This window comes from Dermochelys coriacea, chromosome 4, assembly GCF_009764565.3.
Source record: "Dermochelys coriacea isolate rDerCor1 chromosome 4, rDerCor1.pri.v4, whole genome shotgun sequence".
Classification (NCBI taxonomy): domain Eukaryota; kingdom Metazoa; phylum Chordata; order Testudines; family Dermochelyidae; genus Dermochelys; species Dermochelys coriacea.
In genome coordinates this window covers 128821499-128847255 of record NC_050071.1, presented here as the reverse complement: position 1 = coordinate 128847255, position 25757 = coordinate 128821499, and the positions used below count along the sequence as shown (strand labels likewise).

At 44.0% G+C, this 25757-nt stretch overlaps 1 long non-coding RNA gene across 1 annotated transcript in view; it reads right to left on the bottom strand.

The window, feature by feature from the left end:
- Positions 1 to 20286: 20286 nt before the first annotated feature.
- LOC122459734 overlaps positions 20287 to 25757 on the bottom strand; it is a 28100-nt gene continuing 22629 nt past the window's right edge. The window contains exon 3 of the long non-coding RNA XR_006280602.1: positions 20287 to 24893. This is a non-coding gene — a long non-coding RNA (uncharacterized LOC122459734). The remainder of the gene's footprint in view (positions 24894 to 25757) is intronic.

The window sequence follows — 25757 nt, the reverse complement described above, 5'->3', positions numbered from 1 at the left end:
CTTCTCATTGCCCTGTGCTCCTTCCTTTATGAAGACCCAGCTCCATCCAATCTGGGAGTGATTACCATTTCAGAGATAATTTGGCAGTAAATAGGTCATTTGAAGTAAAAAAAACAACTAAATAAATTTAATAATACTTCTCTGGGAGTATTTAATAATACTTCTCTTTAATAATACTTCTCTAATTCTGAAATTTCTTCTGACTTTCCCCTTCCACTGGCCTTCAGAGGCCAGGTGCAAAATTCTGATCTCAGTTATACCAGTGTAAATCTAGACCAACTCCACTGAACATCAGAGGCAGAAAAGGGAAAGGAAGGAGAATCAATGAGGAGGTGATTCCCTTAGATTTCAAAAGGAACTGATGGTCAAGAATGGCTTTTCCAAGGACAGTGACAGTGGGGTGAAAGGGTCAGTGTCAGTAGAGTTTCTCCAGCTTTATACCAGAGCAACTGAGATATGAGTTATGTCAGCAGAGAATGTGGCCCACTATCTCACAGTTAAATTGCAGCAGATATCCCTGTAACTCTAAGAGCCCCTCAATGCCCACTGGCAGAGAGCCCACCATACTGTAACTCATATCAGGCCTGACTCACTCATTGCCCTCACCCCCAGCACCCTGTTGTCATAATCTGTACCTGAAAGGTGTCGTGTAAGGTATCATATATAAACTGGTGACATACTCGTCCCAAAAATCATTGCATGAGGTATGTGTAGGTTATGTACAGAGTTATATGTGTGTGCAGAAAATATGTTCTTAAAATGTGTTTGGGAGGCAGCGCTTATACCCAACTTGCTCGATAATGATCTAAAGCAGTGCGAATTGACACATGTTCCTTTTCATCATCTGAGTCAGATGCCACCAGCAGAAGTTTATTTTCTTTTTTGGTGGTGGGTTCTGTAGTTTCTGCATCGAAATGTTGCTCTTTTAAGACTTTTGAAAGCATGCTCCATACCTCGTCCCTCTCAGATTTTGGAAGGCACTTCAGATTCTTAAACTTTAGGTAGATTGCTGTAGCTATTTTTAGAAATCTAACATTGGTACTTTCTTTGTGTTTTGTCAAATCTGCAGTGACGGTGTTCGTAAATGAAACAACATGTGCTGGGTCATCTTCCGAGACTGCTATAATATAAAATATATGGCAGAATGCAGATAAAACAGAACAGGAGACATTACAATTCTCCCCAAGGAGTTCAGTCACAAATTTAATTAACGAACTATTTTTTTTAAAGAACATCATCAGCATAGAAGCATGTCCCCCAGAATGGTGGCTGACGCACGAAGGGGCATATGAATGTTTAGCATATCTGGCATGTAAATACCTTGCAACGCCGGCTACAAAAGTGCCATACGAAAGCTTAGTCTCACTTTCAGGTGACATTGTAAATAAGAAGCAGGCAGCAGTATCTCCCATAAATGTAAACAAACTTGTTTGTCTTATCGATTGACTGAACAAGACATAGGACTGACTGGACTTGCAGGCTCTGAATTTTACATTGTTTTGTTTCTGAGTGCAGTTATGTAACAAAAAAAAATCTACATTTGTAAATTACACTTTCATGATAGAGATTGTACTACAGTCTTGTGTCATAAATATAAAGGGAAGGGTAACCACCTGTCTGTATACAGTGCAATAAAATCCCTCTTGGCCAGAGGCAAAACCCTTTCACCTGTAAAGGGTTAAGAAGCTAAGGTAACCTCGCTGGCACCTGACCCAAAATGACCAATGAGGGGACAAAATACTTTCAAATCTGGAGGGGGGAACAAAGGGTCTGTCTGTCTATTTGCTGGGAACAGATCAGGAATGCAGCCTTCCAACTCCTGTTAACTTAGTAAGTAATCTAGCTAGAAAATGCATTAGATTTCCTTTTGTTTAATGGCTGGTAAAATAAGCTGTGCTGGAGGGAATGTATATTCCTGTTTTTGTGTCTTTTTGTAACTTAAGGTTTTGCCTAGAGGAATTCTCTATGTTTTGAATCTGATTACCCAGTAAGGTATTTACCATCCTGATTTTACAGAGGTGATTCTTTTACCTTTTCTTTAATTAAAATTCTTCTTTTAAGAACCTGATTGATTTTTCATTGTTTTTAAGATCCAAGGGTTTGGGTCTGTGTTCACCTGTACAAATTGGTGAGGATTATTATCAAGCCTTCCCCAGGAAAGGGGGTGTAGGACTTGGCGGAAGACATCTCCAAGTGGTCTCTTTCCCTGTTCTTTATTTAAAACGCTTAGTGGTGGCTGTATACTGTTCAAGGACAAGGCAATGTTTATACCTTGGGGAAGTTTTTAACCTAAGTTGGTAAGAATAAGCTTACGGGGTGTTTCATGCAGGTCCCCACATCTGTACCCTAGAGTTCAGAATGGGGAAGGAACCTTGACAACTTGTATGAGGTGAATTGAAAAATACTATTTCTTTTGTTTATCATTTTTACAGTGCAAATATTTATAATAAAAACTGATATAAAGTGAGCACTGTACACTTTGTATTCTGTGTTGTAATAGAAATCAATATATTTGAAAATGCAGAAAAACATCCAAAAATATTTAACAAATTTCAATTGGTATTCTATTGTTTAACAAGGCGATTAATCGCGATTAATTTTTTTAATCGCAGTTAATTTTGTTGAATTAATCACGTGAGTTAACTGCGATTAATTGACAACCCTAGTTTGTGCCCATTACTAGGACAGAGAAAAGCCATTCAGGAGTAGCCCCAAAACAAGACTGACTTGGGGTCTACTAGAAATGATGCATCTCCTGTAATAATGTATGTCAAAGTTGAAGGACGTTGATTTTGACTCCCTTAAGAAGAGCTACTTGGATCACTTTTAAGGAAGATGCTGGGCTAGCTCCTTGTCTGGTGTAAATCAGTACAGTTCCACTGACTGCACTGTAGTTATGTTGCTTTACATCAGCTGAGGATCTGGTCCACTCTTTCCTCCCACCATTGTGCAGTGCTCCATGTGCCAAAGCCAGCCAGACTCATTTGCAAACTGATTCCAGACACTATTATGTCTGTCTGGTCCATGTTTTTTCCCTGTCTGACAATGCTTGCATTCCATCACTCCTTCCCCACCCCCAACACCCACTCCCCATGCATATTACAGCAGATTCTGCACATACAAGAATTGCAGTACAAACAGCCCTTCAAACACACAACACCTGTTCTGAAGGCAACAGGCAGTGACAAGTATAACTACAATACCTGCTGAAGTTTCAGCATGCCAGTCATCCAGTTATGCTATTATTTGAAAGAGACTTCATTTCACCGCTACCCCTTTACTTTGAAAAGACAGTCACATTTTCTTGTTATGTTGACTTTTGATTAAAGAAAGGGAAACCAAGATAAGAGATATGAAGGCCTTCTTGGCAGCCTCCCTACTGCCAGCTGCTCCTCCTTACTCCATGGAAGGGAATAGATGAATACACAATGAGCTTATTTGTAACTTCTGTGTTTTCAGTTGCAAGCTGAGGATGTTTCTCTGCAGGAGAACATCAGCACTCCAAAACCCAGGAAGTGGCACTGAAATGCCCCAGAAACCACAGCCAAGCAAGTATGATCATAAACAAGCTGTGCATGAGGGGACTTCCCTGTATCATATAGCAACATATAACCCAAGCTTCAGTTCATTTTCAATTTCAGTTTCTTTTTTGACATAACAAGGATTCAATGGTCACCAAAGTTGGCATAGTAAAACAAGTCTCCATGGTTTGGTTTCACAGACATAATGTGGTTTTTGTGCTCTGTGGGGATTTTGTGTCATTGACCATTTTTAATTTGTGGGTGGTTTTCACTTATTGTAAGCAGAGCTGTTAGAATCCTGAGAAACAATATTTGTTGAACGATGTTTTTAATGAACATTGCCGGTCAAATTGCCAATGTGTTTCCAGAAGACTCCAAAACTAGAACAGCACATCAGTTAGCAATTATTTGTGGGGTTCATGGCTGAAAGAGGAATTCCCCCCAACAAAAAAAGGCCATATCTTATATCCAGATCAGCTCTGATAAATTTCCCCAAGTGTTAAAGCCAAAATGATATAATTAGTTTGGAGATTTTTATTAATGAAAATTAAAACAGAGCTGGTGGGAAAAAGACCAATTGCTTTTTGCTTGGATATTGTAAAATTTTGTTTTTCCCCTAAGTTGCCTGAGAAAATGTGTTCAGTTTTTCTTTTTAATGAAAAACTGATTTTCTTTGTTTTTTGGTTAGAATGTTCCATTGTCAATTACTGTTTGTTTGGTTTTCAGTTTCCAGTTGTGTTAACTAAGAACAGGATGATGCAAAAAAAATTCTGCAAAACATGTGTGTTTTGATTGAAAAGCCACATTTCACTGAAAAATCTTGCCATGAAACATTTTTGACCCGCTTCAGATTCACATGAGCCTACAGAAGTGGTGTGTGAAATTGCTTGTACAATGCCTAGCACAACGGGTTCCTGGTTCATGACTTGGATTCCTAGATGCTACCACAATACAAATAATAAATAATAATAATAGTAATATAATATAAATAACTTGCTGCTTTTGCTGGCTGAACATTGGAATCTAGACTGAAAACTGTGAGCACTCCCATTTGACCCAAACAGCTGCAATGAGACATGGCCCTGCAGTTATAGCAGATCAGAAGAGAAAGCCGGCCCTTAGAAAGAAGAGCCTTGCTAAGGACCTGCGGTGGATCTCATTGGCCCAGCTTCTTGTACAGGTTATGGATCCAGAGGACATCCAATGATGGCCACTGAATTCACTCATTTTTAAAATAGTGGGCCAGAAATTCAGCTGGTATAAATCAATGTAACTGCACTGAACTCAAACAACATTGATTTCCACCAGTTGAGGACTCGACGTAGTGTCTTTTACATAATTTTTTTCATGTGGCACATATCTTCCAAGAAAACCAAAGCTGTGTGTCACTCTAGATACTGCATAATACAGCTGCAGAAACACACTGACATGTACAACAGCCTCTTGGATAACAATACAGAAGGACCTGAGGCCCAATCTTGTTCCCACTGAATACTTTTGTTAAAGTGCCAGTACTCTTCTTGTTAGCTCACCCTCCACCCCTTTGAGGACTTACATTGGGGAAAATTTTGTGATTTGCATCAAAAAGTAGGATGAGAGGAAAGGGGTATATCTTTGTCCTTTTGGTTGTGGGTTTTGTTTCCTTAATTCCTAAAGGGATGGATTTTTAAAAATCTGCTAACGTGTGAAATTTATTTGTGTTTAAATGCAAGGAGAAGTATTTTGAACTACAGAGGCAAAAGTGTTCAGAAAAGTTTATGAGACCTATATTTAGCCTTTTTGTCTACAATCATAGTAGGTTATATCTGAGTCATTCATTGCCAGAGTGAACATATCAGCTATTTCAAGCAGCTCCAGAAGGTTAATGAACAATAGCCTCCCTGCAGTATAATTTGGGATAAGGTTCAGACTTCTGAGTCAGCAGCTGCTTGTGCTCTAGTTAGAGGGTATGTGATCTCTGTGAGATAGGCCCCGTGCTTGCACTTACAGTAACATGTCAGCAGTACAGCAGGGAAAGGTGATCATTCCAGCCTTGACAGTGCTCTACAGCTCTGTTAATCATAGGTCCCTGTGCAGACAAAACTACATGGACTTCTGGGCTGTTGCTCAAGCCTACATGCTGCCTTCAGCACCATGCACATGTAAGGTGCTGTATAAATAAGGCTGCACATGCTAGGCCCCAGGGAAAATTGTGGAAGGGAGGCAAAGCTTAAAGCCTCAGAGGGTGTTGGTGTAAAAGCCAGGATTAGAAAGCAGCAGCACCTTGCTTCTTCCACTCTTCTCAGGCCCTGAGAGCATGCCACTCTCTGTTCACTGTATATGGCTGTGAACATTCATGCTGTTAACTCCCAAGTGCCATACAAGTTTCAGAGTAGCAGCCGTGTTAGTCTGTATTCACAAAAAGAAAAAGAGTACTTGTGACACCTTAGAGACTAACAAATTTATTTGAACATAAGCTTTCGAAGTGAAGTGCCATACAAGATTCCCTGCAGTAGCTACAGAAATCAATTAGAAAGTGCCAGTGTGCGAAGAGATGCCACCAAAGATAAGCCTGTAAGGGGAACTCCCAGGAAAATTCCACCCCACTATAAACTACTGTATCTGCTCAGTGGTGTAGCTTCTGTCCCCACTTAAATGTAACTGAGGGAAGAATCTGTTTCACTCCTAACTCCCCCACTCCACAGATTTCAATACTCTTACAGTAAATAGCACCTTACTCCACCGCCTGCAGGGGGACTACATGTGGAGAAAGATGCTAGCAGTCTGAGCAACGTGATCAGAACTGGACTCTAATTTTTTTTCTGTGATTAGCATTTATTGTTACAGTAGCACCTAGAAACCCCAACCACATTTGGGACTCCATTGCACAAGGCTCTGTGCAAACATAGAGAGAGAGGCAGCCCCTGCCCTGAAAAGCTCACAATTTAAATAGAGAAAACAGGTGGGAGGGAACTGGGACCCAGATTTTACTACCCTTACACATACTAAATAGTACCTTACTCCTTGAATTCAATGGAACAACTGAAGGAGTAAGGTGCTACCCAGTAAGATAAAGGGTAGTAGAAACTGACCCTGTATTAAGGCTTACCATTTACCTTAGTTCTCAGCCTTGACCCCTTTTTGCAGTTAGATATTCTAGGACTGTCACAAGAAATGGCACATAATACCCATCATACATTCATCACACAATATATTTTTAAATAATTCAATTCCTTCAGCAATATGCAGCATTTAGCCAATTAGATCGCTCTGCTTGTCTTAAAGAGGATGAAGTCACCATTTAAGTAGATCCTTGATAAAAATAGAAAATCATAAAATCCCAAGAGCTATTTTGGTCAAACCTCTGACTTTAAATGGAGTGGGTGATAGAAGAGATCACTGGCTCCATTACAAGTAAAAGCCCCATTTAGAGCAGATAGATGAGCTGACTCAAAGAGCTTAGTTTCCGTTTTAACATGGAGCTTTATTAATCTTCTTTTACAGTAAATACTCTCAACAAGGTCTAAAACGCCTCATCGTGTGTTAATATCCCAAAGCTACTTACAAGATAATCAATTAACCCCTGACCTTCTCTGTCTTCTTCCTGTTCTGTTATAACCATTAACTCTGTCTATATTTGTGCGTCAATCAGAATACAAACATTTGTGTATGAAAACGCAGCCACAGAACACATTTTGTATCACAAAGCTAGTGTCACTTTGGAAGTGTGTTAACAGTGAGTTGGATTACAGAATCGTGCCTCTGAAACCTGTCTGTATCAGTATGTATTATAGCCCCTCCCCCCAGAGTATCCAAGCCACAGTAATGATTTCTTTTTCCTCACAACACCCCGCGGAGGTAGGGAAGTATTATCATCTCCCCTTTACAGGTGGGCCACTGAAGCACAGCTAGATTCAGCCCATTCACTCAGGAAGTCTGAGACACATCCATGGAGAGAACCCAGATGCCTGTGCAGTGCCAAGACCACACAACGTGAAAGTGATGAGGAAGTTTGCTAGAATGTCCTCTCTTTGGAGATATGTCTCCCACAGGAATAAGATTTATGATAGCAGAGGGCTGTTGAATCTAGTCAAGGCATTACATGATCCAGTGGCTGGAAGCTGCAAGTAGACAAGTTCAGACTGGAAGTAAGATGCACATTTTTAATAGTGAGGCCTAAGTAACATTATGTACCTAGGGATGTGCTAGATTCTCCAACCTTGAAGTTTTTAACTCAAGAGGGTGTCATCCAAAAGATAAGCTGTAACTTAACCAGACATTACAAGCTTGATTTAGAGTGAAATTCTATGGCCTGTGTTATGCAGAGGTCAAACTAGATGATCATAGTGGTTTCTTCTGGCCTTAAAATCTATGCATCTATGACAAATAATTGGCTATCCCCAGAACTTTATATAGATAGTTTTTGCTCTAAGCAGTTTAACTGGTGTCAGCATATAAATCCTTTTACTTCTGTTGTGGGTCCTGGTAGGCCTCACTGTTCCATACATACCGCCTTGCAGTCTTTTATCTTCAAGAGAATGTCCTGCTTGGTAAGATACTGGCCTGAGCCTCTTTCTCCAATCACCTTCTTACCAGACCACAGCAAGTATTAGATCCGTAGTTGGATTGGCAGCCAGTTGGGTATCAGCTGCAAAATCCTTCGTGACAGAGCACCTCCCAAATTACCCACAGCATGCTTACAAGGTCACAGCTCTTGGGAGAAATGTTAAAAAAAGAATTTCGTAATGCTGCTGTGCTCATGTCATCCTGACAAGCCAAGTGCACTCAGGTCAGGTCAGTACTTGCACCACACAGTTCCTAGCAGCACCTGGGATGCGGGTCTGGTGATTAAGGCTACGTTTGTGTCACAGAGGTCATGGAAGTCACTGAATCCCTGACTTCCAGAGACTTCCATGACATTCTTTGCTTCAGACCCAGGGGCTGCAGGACCCTGGAGCTGACAGCCAGTGGGGTCCTGCAGGGTTCCAGCAACAGGCGACAGCAGTGACCAGCGACAGGGGGCCCTCTCCAAAGTTCCAGCAACAGGTGACAGATGCCTAAGGGGACCCTCCTCAGAGTTCCAGCGATGGGCAACAGCTTCGCATGGGGTCCGGGGGGGGGAGAGGGACGCCTTGGGTGAGCGGCTGGGGGTGCCCTATTTTCTCTTTGGGAAATATGGTCACCCTGCAACTCCCAACCACCGTGGGCGGAGGGGGAACCTCACAGGTCCCAGCTACCCCAGTGGTGGGGAAAACCCTGGAGCCGCAGCAGCAAAAGTCACAGACAGGTCACGGCTTCCGTGAATTTTTGTTTATTGCCCGTGACCTGTCTGTGACTTTTACTAAAAATAACCATGACAAAAATCTTAGCCTTACTAGTGATTTAGTTGATGATGCCCTTCTCTGAGAGTCACTAGTGTCACCAATGTCCCATGAGATTAAACCTAAAATTGCAGTCCATGACTTGTAACGGGGTTAACCCAGCTGTCTTGATCGGATTCCTATTCTGCCTACCTCACCAACATTCTCTCTGCCATCTCAGTTAGAATATTACCTTCTTTGTCTATACTATTGTGTGTGATTTAAAACAGTCACTATGTTTCACCTCCGAGAGGGGTATACTGCAGTGGCGGGGTTAGTGATGCCTCTTTAAAATCTGAAAAGCCTCTGGGATCTTTTGAGATACAAGGTACAATATAAGTACCAGAATTGGCCCAGAAGGCAGCTTTCAGAGCTGGTACAGAAAAGAGTTTGGGGATGACACCGAGTCAGAGCCGGGGTTCTGGCTTAGATTCGACATAGCAGCAGTCTCACGCCCAGTCCTTATGAAATTTCAGCTGTTGAGATGAGATCGCCGTTATTTTGGGCTGAAGTCTCTCTGTTCTCGAGAGAATGTGGCCATGTGTAGACTGAAGCCAGGAAACAGTTTGGGCTCTGACCCATTTGGACACTTTCATTTGAATTCGTAACTCCCCCTCCAAGAAATTCAGTGGGAGTTGCCAGTCCTGGGTCTGCCAAATGGCTGTGAAATTGCCCTCCTGACAGGCTGGAAGTTCTCCCTCTCCGATTTCCATGTTTTTGAATGTGTGAGTTTTAAAATGCAGTAAAGTGAGGGACTGATTGCTTTAAGCTACACATAGGATGAAGTTCCATTCCCCTGCCTTGTCCATAGCCATGCCTGACCTAACGCTCAGTGGGGAATGCCACCACACCGCGGTGTGGGGTGAGAGGCTGTGCATCGTGCAGCATACTCCACTTAGACTTTAGCTGTGGGCATGTGTTTGGGGGCATTTGTGGGTGGGAACAGTGGGGGCATGGGCCAGTGGGTCTGTCGACCACATGAATCCACCCAGGTCCCATGTTGGAGTGATGGGAGCCACTTCTGTAGCTGGAGTACATCATGGTCTAGATGTGCAGGTGCACCACATCCTTCTTCCAGGTTGGAAGGGAAGATCCCACCTCCCCCAGCATGCAGCCTTTGTACAGGGTGCACAAACGTCACCCATAATGTGAGCAGAGGCCAGTGCACCTCAGGCCCGACCTACAGCATTTTGTGCTATTCCATTCCTGGTCTGAGATGGCCAAAACACTGTGAAGGTTAGTGCTTTAACCAATGCTAGAAGCACCTAGCCCTCACCCCATGTTATGCTACAGAGCTAGCAGAGAGCAAGGGCTCTGATTCACTGGCACTGGAGTGCTGGAAGAGTAAATGAGAAATTGTTCTATACAAGCTGTGGCTTTCACATCAGCAGACCACATAATGGGACTGTAACAAACGAGAGCTCTTTGAGCAGCGTCGGGAACTGCAGGGATCCCAAGTTAATGTAGTTACCATTCAGTTATAAATAGCGTCCGTGGGTGGAAGCTTCTGGTTTAAGTTTTGTTCAAGAACAAAACATTCTGAAAATCTGTCGCCTTTATTCCGTGCAATTCTTTCTATTGCTCCCTGAAAAGCCATGCACGTGGGCGGTGCCTGGTTGCCAGCCCTGGAGGATGACGTCCTCTCTTCATCGAGGGGGCGAAGTGGGTTACACATCCCACTCTGTAGCCGATCTACAGAGCATAATTGGCTGCTACTGCTCCCAAGCTCTGGCTAATGGGTTTAGTCCTGTTGCTCAAGCTGTAGGGGGCTCTCTTTTGGAGCTAAAGGTCCTGGTTCTGTCCTCACTTGCAGGGCCAGCCTTAGGGAAAATGGCACTCTGGGCACACTTGTATTTTGGTGCCCCTGGCCCCTGTTGCTCTCCCAGGTTCCCCACCATCCCCCCAGGCTCCTGCTGCCTCCCCATCCATCCCCACATCGCTCCTGGCCCCCGCTGCCTCCTCAGGCTCCCCACGCCTCCCCCTTCATCCCCAGGTCCCACTGCTTCCCTCCCCCATTGCCCCAAGCTCCCTTCCATAGTCTCACACTTCAGGCCTGCCCCACTCCTTGCCTCTTGACCACAGCGTGCGCCCCCCCCACACACCATGATGCCCACCTGCAAGGCAGCCCTGCTCACTTGTAACCACCCAACTAGGGGCCTGTGATAAATGATAGCTCATATGGTGATTTGAACTGCTGGGGAGCTCAGATGCTTGGGGCAAGCTTCCCTGGGCACAAAGACCCTGGTCTGCAGAAGAATCCTCTCTACTGAGACTGCCAAAAAAGGTGCTAAGTGTGGAAGAGGTTTTGTGATGTGGGCATATGTCCATTGGGATTCAAAACTAGTGAAGCAACTAGTTATTATTTATGGTAGACCCCAGGATGTGCTAGATTCCAGACATTCAAGCAATGATAGTCCCTGACCAAGGAGCTCATAGTATGAGTTTCATCTAAGCTGATTTGGACTCCCCTTCCTCACATTTCCTGTGTAATCTCAGAATGATACAATTTGACACGTGTGTCTCAACTCGGATTTTGGTGTTTTCCTGGTTTACAAAGCACTGCTGACTAAACTACATTGCTAGGACCCATAAAACATGCTAATTCTGAAGTAATGCTAAAACGCACTGGGTTTATTTTGAGCTTTGACTGTGTGGGATGGGTTTCAGAAGAAATCAAAACTTAACAGAGCAAAACCGTGCAAACTGAAAGCAATGAGAAAAACTTCCCCAAAGCCACATCCACCATTACTGTTGAGCTTTGCACAGCTGTAACTGAAAACACCCACATGGTTCACCCAGGCCACTGAGCCGTTGTTACAGCTTTGAGTATTTAACAACCTAATCCCCATTTGAACAAATGGCCTAGCAATGGTGATCTAAAACACTCATACAGCTGACATTAGCTGAATGCCTCACAGTCTTTCAATGTATTTAAACTATGTCTGTTCACACCACCTGTGAGAGGTTCCCTATTATCCTCACTTTACAAATAGGAAGCTGAGGCACACAGAGACTAAGTGACTTGCTCAAGGTCGCATAAGTTGTCTGTGGCAGAACAGGGAACTGAACTCAGTCTTTCATGTCCCAGGCTAGCACCCTAACTACTAGAGCATTCTTCCTCTTTTGACAATCTCTGTATCTCATTACTTATTCCCTGATCCAATTCTTGTTTCTCAGTAGCCTTTTCGATCGATGGAACATACGAAAAATTTAAATCCAAGGAAAGAGCCTTCTGAAGATGGCCAGTCCCTACCCCTTCCACCTAGGAGGGGTGAGGTCTCAGCCCCACAGATGGCTCTTAGGGGCATAGTCTGGCCCATTGCTATTCCAGTGCAGTTTGCCATCAGGTCACATGAAGTGTTTTTCATGGGGATGCTAATATAAGGGATTTGAGAACATGGTGGAGAAGACTCCTGGACAGTGCAAATGCAGTAGGCATGGTTCCTCTAAGTGCTGCAGAGTCAAGCAGGAGGGAGCATTTGATGAGCTGAAAATTCATTCCTCATCACATCTATTGTCTTTGGCAAGAAAATAAATATTCTAATAAGTAGCAATGAGATGGCAAAGCTGCATCCATTAGCCAGTCCCTCCTTCAGTGGGTTCTCAATTCTTCCAAACAGCAAGGTCCAAGAAAGCGGCCACTGGTGTACATTTCAGCCATTGTAACGTTGTGGGATCTTTATCCACGCAAGCCGAGGGAGATGGTGATCCATACTAAGCTTGCTGGAGCACAGCGATCCTCTTCATTCCGAATGGGGACTAGAAAGGAACTTTATGACTTTATTCACACAGTTTCCAAACAATCAGTTGTGTTTGTACAGGCTTTTTTTAAATTTTATTTTAAATTTTGACACATATTTCAGCTGCAATTACAGAGTGTGCCCAGCAGGTGGCATTTATTCAGTTGTTAAAATCTGGAAATCTACATACAGTAAAAAGAGAGATTAGGTGCATCTGGACTGTGTGTCCTGAGAACTTACTAAACAAGGCAGCACTTTGTTACAATAACTCTAAGGAGTCTTAATTCCACGTGGAGCTCTTAAGTGCAGCAAAGAAAACAAAAAGTGTTTTAAGACAAAAGGAAAACAAGAAAAGGGCTGAGCAGAGATTATCTTTACTTTTTAGTCCTACCATGGATCTTTTGTGCTTGTGAAAAAATTTTCTTAGGGCCATAGATAAGCCAAAACCAGAACCCCAGAACCAGGCAGCCCTGAACTTTGGGAAAGCGTGTCTAGAACTAACCTTTGCACCTGGGCTCATTTTTGCCAATGTGTTGCTCCAGCAACATGGCACTTTGAGAACAAAAAGTAAAACCTCTAATCACAACCACCCCCGCAAAAATGCACTATTAATGTATAGGGCCCAAATTGCCATTGCATTGAAGCTGAAAGAAGCTGTATGCCTAAAGCCTGGCTCCCAAAGAAAAGGGGCCTGATCCCTCAGAGGTGCAAGTCACCCATAATTTTACTGAGTCAGTGGAATTGTGGTTTCACAGCATCTGGGATGTGAGCCTTTTTCTCACAACAGTGAGCAGTTACTCACATGAGAAGGTCCACCAAAGTCAACTGGGATGAGTATTATTCCCCAATGTGAGTAAAGGGCTTGCAATTCTGGCCCTATGAATTTTCTTTAAGAACCGCAGTTTGAAAAATTCTGGCCCATGACACTCAGACATGCTGACTCAGCAGGGCAGTATTTATGGATGGTTTGTTGTGTGAAAGACTGTATGTTTCTCATGTGCAAAGTAAAACCGTGCCCTTTCAGTCTGAATCACTTGGATGTTAGAACTCTTCTAGAGTCAGGACATTTACACCAATGTAGTTCAACAAGGGGGGAAAAAATCACACGGCTGCACGTTCCTTCTTATACTGGAATGAACGCATCTCTACTAGGGGTTGCACTTGTGTAGCTACACTGCTAAAAATCCCGGAATAAACAGGGCCATAGATTAAAGACATCAGTAACTACCAAGCCATTCAATTATAATTTGCAATTTTTACCAATCTGTGCCGGATCAAGAACAGAACACTAGCAGTGAAGAAGCTCATTTGAAAATAATAATGGCCATACTGAGTCAGAGCAATGGTCTATCTAGTCCCGTGTCCTGTCTTCTGACAATGACCAGTGCTAAAATGCTTCAGAGAAAATAGGACAATTATCAAGTGATCCATCACTTGTCATCCAGTCCCAGCTTCTGGCAGTCATAGGTTTAGGGACACCCAGAGCATGGGGTTGGCATCTATGACCATCATGGCTAATAGCCATTGCTGTCCTATCCTCCAGGAACTTTTTTTTTTCAACCTACTTATATTTAATTGGCCTTCACAATATCCCCTGGCAATGAGTTCCACAGGTTAACTGTGCGCTGTCTGAAGAAGTACTTCCTTGAGTTTGTTTTAAACCTGCCACCTATTCATTTCATTGGATGACCCCTAGTTCTTGTATTATATGAAGGGGTAGATATTTATTATTTACTTATTTACTTTCTCCACACCATTCATGATTGTATAGACTTCTGTCCTATTCCCCCCCTTAGTAATCTCTTTTCTAAAATGAACAGTCCCAATCTTTCTAATCTCTCCTCATGTGGAAGCTGTTCCATACCCCTGATAATTTTTGTTGCCCTTCTCTGTATTTCTTCCAATGCTAATATATCTTTTTTGAGATGAACCGACCAGAACTGCATGGAGTATTCCAAGTATGGGCGTATCATGCATTTATATATTGCTTTATAATATTGTCTGTCTTATTATCTCATTAAATGACACTGAATGAAATTCTGTCTAGCCCATGTACTGCTGAAGCCCTCACAGCTTGCTTTGGGGTCTGGCACACTAGTTGTCTGTCACATGCCCAACCAAGGTTTTACTGACCCAGCCCCTAAGTAAGGTATATTTGTACAATCTTGTTCATAGGTCTCTTTCAGTCTTTCCTAAAATATTTTTAAATATGTCTCTTTGCATACACAAAAGCTCACACATTTGCATTCAAAGCAGACAATAACACATGCAGTTACCTGGTATAAGGGCTCATGTTCAGACTTGAGAGCAAGGATATGGATACTGCAGCACAGTAAAGAGATCCACTGAAAATGTGGCCCTTAGTGACATGCATCCATTTTTCAGTAGATCTCAGCCTTTAAATTTGCACCTGCCAGTCTTGAGTGCAGAGATTTGCCCCCTCAAATCTGCACATGCAAGCAGCACTCATACACCCAAACCAAGCTGCCTAACACAAGAACATCTGAATTTGCACATGCCAGTGCCATGCAAAACTGGGGGTTGCACATGCAAATGACTGCAGCCTGAAAATTGCAGAGGCACACCTAGAAATGTAACCCTTGCAGAGTTAGTCAAGGTAGAGAAACAAGAGGTTAAAAGTTGGAATTCCAAACTACCAGAGCATCTTAAGCTCCTTACGCCACATACTACACCTGGCACCATATTTCATTTTTAATGGCCACCCAGTTCTCTCCACCCAAATCTTATGGGCCAAAGACGCCTTGAGGACACACTAGCACTCATAAACCCTTGTGAGATTGGGGAGGTACAGAAACAAATCCTGTTGCTTTCTTGGTTATTTCAAAAGGGTTCCTCAAGTTCCACTTGTCACACCAAGCTGAAGTAGCCAGGCTTGGTGCAAGGTAAGTTCCATGGGAGAATCTATTTCCCAGCTGCTATGTCAACATTGATATTGCCAGCAGGCCTTGCTCCTGACTTCTGCAAACCTGCTCTGTGAGGAGCAATGGCCTGTGGATCTGCATAAAAATGGGTGCATCAGCTGCTCCTCAGGTTTGTGGAGTCGCCCCTCCTGGAAAGGCTCTTCCAGATCCTTCCCTTCCCCATATGGTAGAATCACACTGGCAGGGCCCTCTGCGGCTTCAGAGAAAGGGACAGACTTTGGCCCAATGTGTTGCAATAGCAGGTAGAGGATATCCACCATTGCCCTCCAAGCACCATCGCCTGCCAGCAGCGTCTTGGTAATTGTGAAGATGTCACTCAACTTTAGAAAAAAATAGACAAAAATGATGGTATCCAGACAAAAGACACACAAGAAATGAGCTCTGGTACTGGATTGGCATGCATTCTATCCGACTACCCAGCCTGCCGCCGGAACAGGGGCGATGAATGATGACACCAAAGGAAGTGCAGCAGTTGGACCCAGAAATGCTACTTATCATGCCAATCACAGAGACAGGCAGCCCCCGCCATGCTTGCAAAACAACAGTAGTCGCTCCAGGAGCCAAGCTGTGTGACGCTCACCTTGCCCAAAAATCTTTTTATTTAAAGATGATTGATTAAAAAGTGCCAATCTCACCTCTGGGCACACGAGCAAGGATGCTTTTGTGCAATTCCTATTAGGGCAAGTGACTGTAAAAAATGGGACTGGGGACTCCAATGTGTTTATTGTCCCTCTGTGACTTCCAGATCAAATGTGTTCAATCAACAGGTGAAACCATCTTCTTCCTCACTGCCAGCCCTGCAAACTCATCTTGGGATCTGAAGTCAGCTACATTCTGTCTGGCTTGTGCTTCACCACCTGTAACCCTGGCCCCACTGAGACCTAATTACAGCTGTAATTAAGATGCAAGTCAGGGGGTAGTCCTCTACTTGTGTTTACAGATGTGCACACACTTACACCTACTGGTGTAATTACACCCCAGCTAAGTCAGGATTACTGTTGACAAAAATGCATGAACCAGAAAGAACCCAGCTTGACTTTCAGATCCCAAGATGAGTTTGCAAGGAAAGCAAACAACAAGGTCTCTTTTTACTTATAAACTTGGTGTATTTGATCTAGATTCAATGACAGACAGGGAAACCCTGCAATGCCATTTTCAGAGAGTCACCCCATAACCTCAGCTGTGAAGAACACAATGCCATCCACAGCCTCAGAAACAACTCTGACATCATAATCAAAAAGGCTGACAAAGGAGGTGCTGTAGTCATCATGAATAGGTCGGAGTATGAACAAGAGGCTACTAGGCAGCTCTCCAACACCACTTTCTACAAGCCATTACCCTCTGATCCCACTGAGAGTTACCAAAAGAAACTACAGCATTTGCTCAAGAAACTCCCTGAAAAAGCACAAGAACAAATCTGCACAGACACACCCCTAGAACCCCGACCTGGGTTATTGTATCTGCTACCCAAGATCCATAAACCTGGAAATCCTGGACGCCCCATCATCTCAGGCATTGGCACGCTGACAGCAGGATTGTCTGGCTATGTAGACTCCCTCCTCAGGCCCTACGTTACCAGCACTCCCAGCTATCTTCGAGACACCACTGACTTCCTGAGGAAACTACAATCCATTGGTGATCTTCCTAAAAACACCATCCTAGCCACTATGGATGTAGAAGTCTTCTACACCAACATTCCACATAAAGATGGACTACAAGCTATCAGGAACAGTATCCCTGCTAATGTCACGGCTAACCTGGTGGCTGAACTTTGTGACTTTGTCCTCACCCATAACTATTTCACATTTGGGGACAATGTATACCTTCAAATCAGCGGCACTGCGATGGGTACCCGCATGGCCCCACAGTATGCCAACATTTTTATGGCTGACTTAGAACAACACTTCCTCAGCTCTCGTCCCCTAATGCCCCTACTCTACTTGCGCTACATTGATGACATCTTCATCATCTGGACCCATGGAAAAGAAGCCCTTGAGGAATTCCACCATGATTTCAACAATTTCCATCCCACCATCAACGTCAGCCTGGACCAGTCCACACAAGAGATCCACTTCCTGGACACTATGGTGCTAATAAGCGATGGTCACATAAACACCACCCTATATCAGAAGCCTACTGACCGCTATTCCTACCTACATGCCTCTAGCTTTCATCCAGATCACACCACACGATCCATTCTCTACAGCCAAGCTCTACGATATAACCGCATTTGCTCCAACCCCTCAGACAGAGACAAACACCTACAAGATCTCTATCATGCATTCCTACAACTACAATACCCACCTGCTGAAGTGAAGAAACAGATTGACAGAGCCAGAAGAGTACCCAGAAGTCACCTACTACAGGACAGGCCCAACAAAGAAAATAACAGAACGCCACAATGCCATCACCTTCAGCCCCCAACTAAAACCTCTCCAACGCATCATCAAGGATCTACAACCTATCCTGAAGGATGACCCATCACTCTCACAGATCTTGGGAGACAGACCAGTCCTTGCTTACAGACAGCCCCCCAATCTGAAGCAAATACTCACCAGCAACCACACACCACACAACAGAACCACTAACCCAGGAACCTATCCTTGCAACAAAGCCCATTGACAACTCTGTCCACATATCTATTCAGGGGACACCATCATAGGGCCTAATCACATCAGCCACACTATCAGAGGCTCGTTCACTTGCACATCAACCAATGTGATATATGCCATCATGTGGCAGCAATGCCCCTCTGCCATGTATATTGGTCAAACTGGACAGTCTCTACGTAAAAGAATAAATGGACACAAATCAGACGTCAAGAATTATAACATTCAAAAACCAATTGGAGAACACTTCAATCTTTCCGGTCACTCGATTACAGACCTGAGAGTGGCTATTCTTCAACAAAAAAATTTCAAAAAACAGACTCCAACGAGAGACTGCGGAATTGGAATTAATCTGCAAACTGGATACAATTAACTTAGGCTTGAATAGAGACTGGGAATGGATGAGTCATTACACAAAGTAAAACTATTTCCCCATGTTGTTTCTCCCCCACCCCCCCCCCCCACTGTTTCTCAGATGTTCTTGTTAACTGCTGGAAATAGCCTACCTTGCTTGTCACTATGAAAGGTTTTCCTCCCTCCCACCCTGCTGCTGGTGATGGCTCATCTTAAGTGATCACTCTCCTTACAGTGTGTATGATAAAACCCATTGTTTCATGTTCTCTGTGTGTGTATATCAATCTCCCCTCTGTATTTTCCACCAAATGCATCCGATGAAGTGAGCTGTAGCTCACGAAAGCTTATGCTCAAATAAATTTGTTAGTCTCTAAGGTGCCACAAGTACTCCTTTACATTTCAGTGCATATCACCAAATTACAAATCTACAACTTGACAAAGTCACCCCAAATTATTTTAAGTAACTGAACCAGGAAGAACCCAGCTTCACTCAGCAATCCAAAGAGACTGAGTACCATGTGCAATTGGCACAAGTTTTTCATCCACTGTCAACAATGACCTAACCCAGTAACTTTCTAGCTAATTTCCAACTATATCCAAATGTGTCCATTACAACCCATGGCTACATATAGAAACACACCATTAGCTAACCTCATGCATGTGACATGGAAAATAAACTCCCAGCCTTTGTGTAATGCTCCTATGCTACCCAGTTACCTCCTCTGGCATCACTCTTCTTGCGCGGTTGATGAACAGGTCTGGGTTGAACCTTGGCTGAGTGATTTCTTTCTTCTTTTGTATGGTTTGGGTAGGTAGCAATGATACAAATGTATATCTAAGTTTGATAGCCAGCACATTGCCACAGCAGTGAGCTGGTGAATGTCCTTCAGGCCCCTGGCAAAAAAAATGAATGGCAACCTCAGATATGATGTGTTCCATCATTTGTACCTGGTGATCACAGTCATATACAGGTATTTGTCTCATTTTCCATTTAAAGAGGGTTTGTCCACATCTTCCATGAGATGTCCTGATGCAATTCAATCTGCAGTCTCTCCAACATAAATCAAAACCCGGTGGTTCCTCAGCAGGGTCAGTGATGAGCTGTGTGTTTTGAGTGGTCGAAATGCTCCATGTGACTCTTCATAGAGCCTCAGCATCGAAGTTGGGTGTAAGGGTCTTGATACGGTTCTATAGAGGTTCTCGGGATTTTAATCTCGTCTTTAGCAGGTTGTGCAGGTCATCATTCAGCAGGATCCTCACGTTTGCATTGACATGGTTAAGAAAGCGAGATGTCTGAGCAGTTCTTCTCATCTGTGGAGACTGGATGTGCGATAGTACTGGGAGCCAGTCAACTGGAGTCAATTTGAGCATCCCTGAAACTGTGCGCCTAGCATTCTTGAGTTGAGTGTCAAGAAGTTGAGTGCGACTGCTCTGAGACCACACTGGCACACAATATTCAGCTGCAGAATATGCCAAGGCAATTGTTGTGGTTTGTAAGGTCCGTGGACTGGAGCCCCATGATGTTCCAGCCAATTTTCTGATAAGCACGACATGAGACCTGACCTTATCATGTGTCTTCTCGAGGTGTTGTTGAAAGGTTTTCCTCCTTCCCCCCCCCTTCCTGCTGGTAATAGCTCATCTTAAGTGATCACTCTCCTTAAGTGTGTATGATAAAACCCATTGTTTCATGTTCTCTGTGTGTGTATATAAATCTCCCCACTGTATTTTCCACCGAATGCATCCGATGAAGTGAGCTGTAGCTCACGAAAGCTTATGCTCAAATAAATTTGTTAGTCTCTAAGGTGCCACAAGTACTCCTTTTCTTTTTGTTGAAAGGTCAAACTCCAGTCCAGTGTAACGCTAAAATACCTTGGGTTAGCCTCGTGGCTGACGCTCTCACCACAGAACTGCACATCGAGTTTGGTGTTATCCATTTTATTGTTCTGATGGAAAGCGGTTACCATGGATTTTTGGGGGGTTAGGCCTAAGTTTCCAGCTTTGGAAATAATCAGTAATTGTGCTAAGATCTCAGGTTAGGCTGCAGTTGATGATATGAACGCTTGTATGCTGAACAGTTAGGGAAATGTCATCCGCATCCCTGAATTTCCTTGATTCTGTCGCTGGTATATCCACGGTGCATAGATTAAAAAGTATCAGGGCCAGGACTGAGCCCTGAGGGATGCCCGACTTAAGAGGTCTTGGTTTACTGCTCTGGCCATTCAGGTGTACCTTAAAGCAACGGTCCCCACTCATTGCCACCAAGAGGCAGATCATTCGCCAGCAGTGAATGACATGGGAGATCTTGAGGAAGAGGCCCAGTGTTATATGCCCAGGACAGATCAACAAGGGTGATCCCTATTTTCAATTCACGTTGGAATCCTGCCTCAATGTGGCCAGTAAGTGAAGTTACTTGGTCACAGCAGTTCCTCTTCAGGAGAAATCCCACCTTTCTCTGCTGGGAGGATGTCTTCGATGGTATCAGTAGCGCTCTTTCCATGAGCTTGCTGGTGGTTGAAAGGAGAGGAGCAAGACAACAACCTTCACATAGTGCTTCTCTTAAATGTTGATGTTTTTCGTGCTCTGTGTTTTGTGCAAATTCACTAACATACCAATGTCGTCAATGGGCCATTGGGCGTCGTATTACCAACCTCCCAGTGAATGTAGCAGTGATTCTACTTCCTCACACTGCCCTTTTCAATGATTTCTTTCACTTGTCCTGATACACAATCACTTGGTGGTGCCTCTTCCTGCATGCCTTCCTGGCAAAAGTGCCAGGGTGCTGCTTAGAAGGGAAAAAATTCTAACCACTGTCTAATCCTGATCCGGCCACCTCATATATGGAGACTCGCAAGGAATAACAGAAACACACAGTATATCAGACTGAGTAATTGTATTGAACAAAAGGTGAACATTAATTAACAATGCAAACGAATACTTTTAGGGTCATAAGTGCCTAACCCCGTGACTTAGAGCAGAGAAAAATAATGTCCTGTCGGTACACATACTGTGTTGGGGCCCTGGCTGGCTGGTGAGGTTGGTGTATTTGATAGTAGTGGAGAGCAAAGTATCCCACCACTTTAGGACACAGTCAGTGGATAGGTATCTTCCAGACAATGGCTCTGACTACTTACCTAAGGGTTGATGCACTCAAACGCTGTGACTTGGATGATCCTCCGGTTCAGATCATGGCCTGGTTCCCTCAGCAGCTGTAGGAGGGGGCTGATGGGGTCAAGGTCCACACTACCCCATGCTGGGCTTATAGAATTTTGCATTACAAAAAGTGGAAAAGAGCTTCTGCCTCTGAGGTACCTCTCCCCACAGAGGTACTCAGGGAACAGGCACAGACCCGATCCAAAATAACTCTAAATGTCCTAAATCCCTATTTCTTCTTCTATAAAAGCCTAACTGTAGATCAAAACACGCAGGAGATCCTGATCTAGCAGCAAGAAGCATTTCTTCCCATGTGGTAACTGCTTTAGCTAGAGAGCTAAGGAACTAATCTAGTCCTTAACTAGTTGGGAGCTTTCCCAGCTGAAACCTATAGACTGAGAGCTACCATCAACAGGAACTAGAACAAGTTTAGGAACATTGTTGCCAGCGACCCAGAGGCCAGTTTTCAGGGTAACCCTGCATGCTGTCATGGGACTCTTTAGCTCACCAAAAAACACATTTTCCCTTCTGTAGCTAGCTCCTCTCTATGTACGTGGCTTCTCTCTCCTCACAACATGGCTTCTCAGGGGCTGCCCTGTCATGAGACCCTTCCTCATAAGTTAGGCTTATTCCGTTCCCTAGGCTTAACCCATCAATCATCCTTGTTTTAATCCTTCTCTCTCTCTCTCTTCCTCCTTTAAGCAAGCGGTCTGGTGGCCATCCAAGCACAGGCGGCAAAAACTCCCTCAAAGCCGGCAGAACTAGCTTCTCCCCTTTCTCCCACTTGATTGCCTCGTATCTGGGACTCTAAGTCTGCCCAAGACCCCGCTGTGTCCCAGGGACAGCGTCTCTCTGCCTCAGTTACTAGCAGGCACCTAGGAACCAAGGAAAGCTCCACGGGGGTTCCATTTGCAAACAACGTTGTGTGGCGAGGGTGGAGGCAGGGTGCTCACTCACTGTGTTAACTGATGGCTCTTTCTATCAAAATTTATCAAAGAAGTCACAGATCCACGTGTTAAGCCACAGCTGGAACAGCCAGACTTCTTTATATGGTCATGAACAGGCAAGTGGAGGGGTGTCAAAATGACCAGCCCAGTTTACTATCTGGGGCTCATGACAGAGTCAAGATGTTGCAGAATTCCATTTTCATTTTTTTCAAGTAAGTTTCTGGCCCTTCTCGTAGCAAAGATAACCTTCCAAGTGTGAACAGAATTAAGGCTGTCCAATGGGGAGAAGCAATGGTTCAGAGCTACGAACTCCCCCATTCATCTCAAAGCGGGGCTGACTCTGAAACCCAATAGTGACACTTAAGGGTCAGATTTTCGAAAAGACAGCTAGGTAAACGATCATGCAAAATACATGCTTCATTTTCACATATAATTACACATGCATACTGCCAAACAGACAAGGGGAAGAAATGGTGGGAATCAAACAAAAGACAGCAACAGTTTTCCCCACTGAGTGATGCTAAATGCAATAACTTTACTAAACCTTGAGTTGCTCCACAAATCTACCATGGATCTTGGTACAAATCTCTCACATTATCAGTAAAAGAGTGAAATGGATTCAATGGGAGTTTAAAATCAATCTATCTGTAATATGTAGACAGGAGGAAGGACTAAGAGAATGTGCCAGTTTTTGTGTTGTGTTCCAAAGATATAAATTCCAGATTTATCTGCATGCACTCCAGCTGCATTCACTGTGTTAGGTGTAGCTGCATTGAATGGAAGCAGGATTAGGTGGAATAGTTTGGCAGAGCTGTGGCTATGATGTGAAGAAAAGTGCTCAAGTAACTTGAAGGATCAAGTTTGCCTTATTTTATTGCCGAGTTTTGTGGGTTGTGACTGCAGATGTGCACAGGAGTGTCTTCCTGCCATGGGGACTATCAGCAGTCTGGCGGCATACATGACAGTGGTCTCTAGGGCTCAGGGAAAGAATGGTAACATTTTGCATTTCTGGGGTGGTTTGAGTGGAGTATGCTCCGTGGTTGAATGCAGGCCAGGTGTAGGCATCTGCTGTTTGCCATGCCTGACCTAAACCCAAATTTGCCTCAGCAAGAGAAGGTGTTAGACGTTACCCTACTATGCTTATGTGCTCTGTTATCAAAGTGTTCCAACAGCATCTGTAAGGGTAGAGTGGTAGGGAGTGTGTGTTCCCGGTAGGTTGGGGCATCGTTCAAAGAGGACAGAGTTAAGGCTGCATTACAGGGGTGACATGTACCTTAACTTTGTACCTGCTGGCTTCCAGAGGTTTAAGTTAGCCATTCTCCACATTCGGGAAGGGCACAGGGCACCACTGGGCAACCTTAACTCTGGGTTAATGAAGTTTTTGAGGCATTTAACAATACGCATAGACAGCAAATTCCCTGCTGCAGATCTCTAGTCTTCCAACATCATTTGGCATAACAAGTGCCTCAACTTCACCCGCAATTCTGTTCACTGTAATGGCCCCCTTGCCACTCAGATTTGCACAATGGCTCTCAGGCTCACGGACAAATGGAGCGTCTGAACATTTTGGAGGCGACAGAAGGGGGCTCCTCTTTCTGTCTGCACGTTTTGTGCTGACAGCCCAGCCAACAGCAGGAGTCTCACATCCTACACTGAACTAGCTATGCCCTACACTACACCATCTCACTATACTTTTTGCCACATACATGCATCAGCTCGTTGTGGCAGGCCCTGTAGCCCCCTATGCACCAGAGGGTGGGACAGCTTCAAAAAGATACACTTGAGGAAGAATGACACGTTCTAGCCAATAAAGGTACGCGCCCACAACAGCTCATTACAGCAACTGCACGCTGTCCTGAAATTGGAGCCCTTACAAGTAGTTAGATAACTGATATGGTCCATTAGATTGGCAGGCCGGCAGGCCTGAGTGCCAGGAAAACCATCCATGCTCAAAAGGAACACTGTTAGCAGTACTGAAGAGGGATGCAACAGAAGAAAATAAACAATAGTGGAGTCAGTTGGTGTAATTGGCCAGCAGACTAAGATAAATTTATTCCAGCTTGTGAATACGGCTGCTGAGCATGATTCACTGAGTAAATCATATGGCCCTGAATACTGGGCAGGCAGGAATGAAATGAAGTACGAGACAAAGGCCAGTCTGCCTTTTAAAGTGCCTGAGTGAAAAACCACCACCCTGCTCAGTCCTTCGGGTTTCAGTTGCCTGGTTTCTCTGATGTCACAAGCTTACCAGTTTCCCAGACAGCCATTAAGTCTTCCAGGGAGACCCAAACCTGAGTTAATGTAAACAATAAATCAAATTTTAAAAAATGTTCTTAAAACCCCACAACTCATTCAAGTCCTCTTTATAAATAAGAAAGCCAGAGGGGAAAAAAAGGTGAAAGTTCATTTTTTGTTTCCTTTAAGATTAGCCCATGACTTGCTTTTAGAACAGTTTCTTGCTTGAATGTTAATGACAATGGTTCCATTGTCATTAACAGTCAAGCAAGAAAGCGGGTTACCTATGTAACTGGTAGCAGAATTTGTCTCAACAGGTTATTTTCACCCTTATATTGTTACTCTGTATAATAAACATTTACCTTCAATGTGGGCCTAATAAAACGGGGCCAAAGTCATCCTTCATGCAATGCCGTATTATGGCATTGGAGCTGAAAGTTTGGAAGATGGGTCTCTGCGGGGGAAGGAGAATCTGGAAGGAGGAGGAGTGAGGCTGTAGGAGCGATGAGCTGCCCATAGAGAGAGTCAGGACGCTTTCCCCAGTAGCCCAGATTATATTCTAGTCAAATGAATGTTTGGTTATTTGTGATGCAAATACGGCAGCTGGACCTTGCAGGGACTAGAGGGAAAGATATTCTCCCTTTTCCCATCATGCCTTGGGAGTTTTCAGAATAAATAATGCAGCTTTAAGGCAGATCAGTGTTCTGTGTCAGCAGCGGACCATCATGGTCTCACTAAAAATCTCAGTTAAACTGAGGCCAATTTTTGACCACAGCCAAGCCCACGTGTTTCTCACAAAGGCAGATTCAGAAAGTGGGAGGCACAATGGCAACTCAGTTGTCTCTCAAAGGGGCAGGCACGTCTCTGCACAAGCTCATACTTTACAAAGTGCACAGAGCCCCCCACCCCCTTACCTACTA